The sequence below is a fragment of the Glycine max genome, chromosome 8, assembly GCF_000004515.6.
Source record: "Glycine max cultivar Williams 82 chromosome 8, Glycine_max_v4.0, whole genome shotgun sequence".
In the NCBI taxonomy this organism is placed as follows: domain Eukaryota; kingdom Viridiplantae; phylum Streptophyta; class Magnoliopsida; order Fabales; family Fabaceae; genus Glycine; species Glycine max.
This window is the reverse complement of record NC_038244.2, coordinates 44,858,719-44,864,718: the sequence shown is the minus strand read 5'-3', so window position 1 is coordinate 44,864,718 and position 6,000 is coordinate 44,858,719. Positions and strand designations below refer to the sequence as shown.

The window sequence follows — 6,000 nt, the reverse complement described above, 5'->3', positions numbered from 1 at the left end:
ATCCTTTATTCTGAATTAATTGTTCAAGAAGCTCAAATTTACTAGCATTTCCCCCTTTTTCCATTTGTAAAATGATAGTACGGGATGATCATTTTTATTCTCTCCCTTATTTAGAAAGAATACGTTTCATGCCCTGCTAATTAGCTTCATTCTATTCAACTGAAAAATTGTTGATAGGGTATCCTTATTTCTTAATTATAGCATTAGGGTGGGAAATGGATTGGGTTGGATTAAATCGTACCTAAGTGACCTGGCCTGTTTTATAATTTTTTAGTTCAAGCTTGCTTGTTACTTGTTATAAATTTATTTTTAGGACTAAGTCTAGCTTTTATAGAAGTCTATGAGACCCGTCAATCCATTTAAAGACTTGTTTCGTATTAAAAAAATGAAAAAAAATATTATTTTAAATAAAATAAAGAAAATTTCATTCAAAAATAATAAAACAATTTTGAATCAAAACTTTATATTCTTGTTACTCATTGTACTTATACGAATTAATATATTTCAAACATTAATTAAAATGATTAAAATCATCATACCATTAAAATAATTTTTATAACTAGCTACCCTTATCATTGTGTGATAGTTCCATCACGTGGGGCAAAGTCCTTTATTATTGACATGCAACTAGTTGCCTAACGGGCTTTTGTAACGATGAAGCCCAAAATAGTATAAATAAATAATACTATTAATAACTTCTAATATTATAAACTAGATTAATAGAAACAGATTAACAATTCATCCAACAAGTCAGGATGGCCGAGTGGTCTAAGGCGCCAGACTCAAGTTCTGGTCCTCGTGAGAGGGCGTGGGTTCAAATCCCACTTCTGACATAATTTTTTTATTATTTATAATGCCTCATTAACATAACAATTCACTTTATCAAATATGCTTGGGAGAGTCATTTGTATGCATTGATTTTTATTTTATTTTTTTGGTACTTTGTTCCCTTTAATTTTGAGTTCCCAGATATATTTTAGATACATCAAATTAAACCAATTGAATGGTTAAATATTCAAAAAAAAATCTCAAAGGTTAAATGGTTAGAACTTTATGAATAAATAATGAATAATTCTAAATCATCTCGCTACATCATTTTGAGTTCCCAAATATATTTTACATACATAAAATTAAACCAACTAAATGGTTAAATATTAAAAAAAAAACCCAAAAGTTAAATTTTTAGAAATTTATTTGAGCACACAAAAATCTATGAATAAATAATGAATAATTTTAAATCTTCTCGTTACACCATCCTACTAATCTTCCTATCGTTTTTAAAATAAATAGTATTGAATACGTTTTATATTCTTAAGACATTAAATGCCATTTATTTCATTTGATAATTTCTTTATAAATTACTAGTAAAATTCATAAGAGGATATAATGATATGTCATTACTCATAATAATAGAAGTTTTTAGCAAATACTAACTGATGTACTTGAAGTATTGGTTAAAAAAACAAAAAAAAAAACATAAAGATTTTATTAATAAATATCATTAATGTGATTCTCCTGTAATTTTCAATAAGTTTTCAATGCCTTGACACACTTGTTAGCAAGTTCCAAGTTTTCTTTTCACACAATGAATTTTTTTTATAATAATCATCTTACAAGTCATACAAATAATGGTTTTAAAATTATAATTGGTTCACAATATAAATTTTTTATACCATGTGTATTAAACTCAGAATTTATTATATCATCAGAAAATCATATAGTATTACATATGAAATCAAGATTAAATATGTTAGCAATTATTTGAAAGGTAATTAATTCGGCTAATAAAAAACATTTGCAGGTAATTACAAGTTTTACCGAAGAATTTCACAGATAAACTATCTATAGGTAAAAGTTAAAAATATATATTTTTCATAATTTAAAAATAGGATTTATTATCTTGCTGTCCTTAATTTTTTTTTAATTTTCTCTTTTAGTCCCTTATTTAAATTTTTATCATTCTTAAACTTTTTCTCCATTATCACCTTTAATACTTGTTGTTAAATAATGCTAACCGGAGACCTAACGATGACACTGGCATTCTAATAATTTGTTGTGTTGTCAAGAGGTCGAAAACAGTATTTTTTTTTAATTATAGTGATGTTTATTTTACGGATTTTATTATATTCTTAAGAATAATATTTTTAGGAATGTTATTAATATAAATATTATTCCCATAAAAGATGTTTGATGAATATTTCTAATCCATGATAAATGTCTTTAAATTTGTTTTAATTTTAACAAATATTAAATAAATAAATAAATAAATATAGTATAAGAAAAAAAAGATAATTTTTTTTAAACATTCTCATTGAAATGTAAGATTCTTCCTTCTTTAGATAGAATAAGATGATGAAGAAACATGTGTAATATGAATTCTTAAAAATATAAGATTCTTACCCCTTTACACAGGAATAAGACCATGAAAAAACATGTGTAATATGGATTCCTGAGAATAAATTATATCAAGGGATATTTTTTATTACTTTTTAATAAATATGAGAATATATACTTTCATCTTCATATTTCCATAAATCCAATAAGATTCTATTAGACAAAGTTAAGCATTTAATTCCTTATCGGTTTAAATTCATTGACGACATTTGATAGTTGACGAGAAACTAAAAACATAAAATACCAAAAAAAAAAAAAATTACAGGTGGCCATGAAAAAAAAGACAATAAAAATATAAGCAAAAACTAAAAGTGGTAATAGGAAAAAACAAATTCAAGGATTTTGATCGGTTATAATTTAAATTATAAACTAAAAGAAAAAAATTAAGGACCAAAAAACATAATAACCCTTCAATATGATATAAAAAAAAAATTAAATTGACAAAAATTTGAAATTAAATTCATTATTTAACCACTTCATCTTTGAGATGGAGCCATTTATACTTTATTTTCTTTGGTAGGATAATTGTCCCTGGACGTAAGGCCTTTACCATTGATGTGATAGTAGCCACCTAATGGGCTTTTGAGAGCAGAATTGTAAATGAAGAAGCCCAAAAGAGAATATAGGTTTTATATGATTTTAACTCCTAATTTTAAATATTTAATCAGCTTAAATAAAATAGATTAAGTACCCTAGCAAAAAGTCAGGATGGCCGAGTGGTCTAAGGCGCCAGACTCAAGTTCTGGTCCTCGTGAGAGGGCGTGGGTTCAAATCCCACTTCTGACATTTTTATTTTTAACGTTAATGTTATGCCAAATCTCTTAATTTGAGACATTTGTTTTCATTATTTTCTTTCTTGATTTTTTTTATATATATAACCCGTGGTATGTTGACTAGCTTTAAGTCTTCAACTATAGTTTCCAACCTAAAACTTCTAACCCCGATTTAAGGGAGGAAGACACAATGCAAATTGCATTTGGCCTACCTCGTTGGATTGCATTCTTCTTTCTACTATTTTTGTAAGAAAAGGTCGTTTTCAAAGAATACATATTATTGATTTATTGCTATTAATTACTACTATATTATTTTGCTATTTTTTGAAGACGTAGATTTTTTGCGTGTTCTCTTTTCGTCAACAGTCATGGTACCCATTCATGTTGATAGGGGAATCATGATTGTGAAACAAAAGCATCAGCAAAGCCTTTATTAAGATGGTGAAATAATAATAATAATAATAATGTGCACACTTATCATTTATCAATATATAGGAATAAAAATGATAATACGTATTTACATTCAATCCGAATGTAGAAAAACCAAAACCTAGTTAGTACTTATTTACCAACTATCATCATTAAGGTTTTATCTTGATTTGGACAAAACTCGTGTCCGTTAATGTTTTTTTGTTCGTTCGATCAATCAAACATGGATAATTTTTTTCAAACAACAAATATTAAAATCAACTTTAATCAATAGACAAATTTATAAATAAATGAATTAATATTATCACACTTTAGACGTAATTTCTTTAAAAAAACCTACATTATTTTACAATCAAAATTACAGTTTTATCTCATTATCCTTTAATACAAAAGCTTTTACTATAGAAATTACTAAAATGAAACTCTCATTCTAAATAGAAAATAAAACACACAACAAAAAAGAAAAAAAAACACTTAAAATCTTCTAAATTTTGAGGAAACAACCAAGCAAGTGTATGAAGAGAATTTCTAATGTTATTTATCTCTAATGATTCATCCACATACTCTAGTGGAGACTGGAGATCGAAATATATAGCCTTATTACCCAAATAGGAGAGATAAAACATGACCATGCACATTCATTCATGAAGTAGGATAAGTCCATTAAAAAACTAAAAAAATCGAAAAAAAAACATAAAGGGTTGTTGATGGCTAAGATGAATGGGAACCAATTCCTATTGATAGTGTGTATGTCACTTGACCATATACATTAAAAAATGTTTACTTTAAATTAATAGGAATGCATGAAAGGTTCCCTCTCCCATTTCCTTCTAGCATACGCCTCTTTTCGGGTTTTTATTTTTTTAGTTTTATTTTATCAACTTACCATATGTTCCCCAATCAATTGTCCTTCTTTCTTATAAGCTAATAAGCTAATGAAAATGAATTTTGGACTTTTCACGAAAGAGAAAACAAATTGAATCTCAAGATTCCATATTTCTCTATCAACGTCAACACCATACTTTGCCTTGTCCTATATTTAATGGAACGTTGATTAAAGAATTAAATTTACTTCCATTTTGTATGTAGAGTAATCATGCTGAAATGCATCAACTTGGATATAATGGAAAGCAAAGTTAAAAGTTGTGTGACTTAATTAATCATCACCATTAAGGAAAATATAAAATAATCAAATTATGAAATTTTCATGAATGATAAGTGTGTTATCCAAGCAATGAATAGATGTTGTTTTTGTGTATTTGAAACCTCTCTTAAGGTTGAAAAGTCAATTTTCTTTTCTTTATAAATATTTTTTTCGAAGATGATCATATGAAGCATGATATTTAAATATCTTAACTTTTTAAACACTCTATTAATATTTCTTATTTTTCTCTATCTCTCTTTCTATTATATTATATCATCATATCTATAATTTTTTCTATTTTCCTCTCTCTCACTAGGTGTAGAATAATATAATGGGTGTCCAAATATATTTTTCCTAATCATATTTGAGGTATTGTGAGCCACTAAATATAGAGATTTTTTATATTTAGACTTAAGAAATTGAACTAATGTTTTAGATAGGTTATTTTTATTTTAACTAATGTTTTAAAGACACTAATATTATTTGAATTTATGCTTTGGAGTTATGAAATGGATATATTTTAAGAGTCTAATTTTTGTGAAATTGTCAAACATTATATATTTTTCTTTATTGATGTACCCGTTTGCAATTAGGTACTGCCTGTGTCCGTCGTGCCCCTTTGCAATTCCTACCCACCCCTCCCTCTTTTAATGGATGTGGTGATATTGCCAATAAAAGATAGGCCATCCATTTAGTGAAAAAATCTTAAAATAAATAATCTTCACCTGTTCATTTACAACTCCCACCAAATTTGAAAACTTGTTAAACTTTTAATTCCGATGCTTATATAAGTGCACTTAATACCCATTCTTTTCAAAGTTTCTTCCTCCCTGAATTTAAGAGAGAGCACACAAAATCAACTTTAGTTGAGCTACTACATTTTTGCATTAAGTTAATGTTGCATACACCAAGGTCAACTTGCAAGTGAATCACAGCAGGAAAAAGGGAATGGGTAGATTCTACATAAAATGGATTTTTCTGTGGACACATTGCAATTCACAATTTGCAACTCAACTGTTAACAGAAATGAACCAACTCAACATCCCACACTGTGACGCAAGACGTTATAGAAATTAAATTGTGACATGAACTATGAAGCATGCCACAATAATAATAATATTGGTTAAATCAGCATCATAGTCACACAGAATTAGATATCACAAGACCAAAGGTGGCCCCTTAAGACACGTGGATAGAGAATCAATAGGCTGATCTAGTTGGGCAATATTATCAAAATATACTTTGGGTGACATTGTGACA

General features: G+C 27.3%; 2 non-coding genes across 2 annotated transcripts; both read left to right on the top strand.

Annotated features, from left to right (window-relative positions):
- The first annotated feature begins 749 nt into the window (after window positions 1–749).
- TRNAL-CAA (transfer RNA leucine (anticodon CAA)) lies at window positions 750–833 on the top strand. Its single transcript has one exon. It is a non-coding gene; the product is annotated as a tRNA-Leu (tRNA).
- A 2,263-nt stretch (window positions 834–3,096) lies between these two features.
- Window positions 3,097–3,180, top strand: TRNAL-CAA (transfer RNA leucine (anticodon CAA)). Its single transcript has one exon. It is a non-coding gene; the product is annotated as a tRNA-Leu (tRNA).
- Window positions 3,181–6,000: the final 2,820 nt, after the last annotated feature.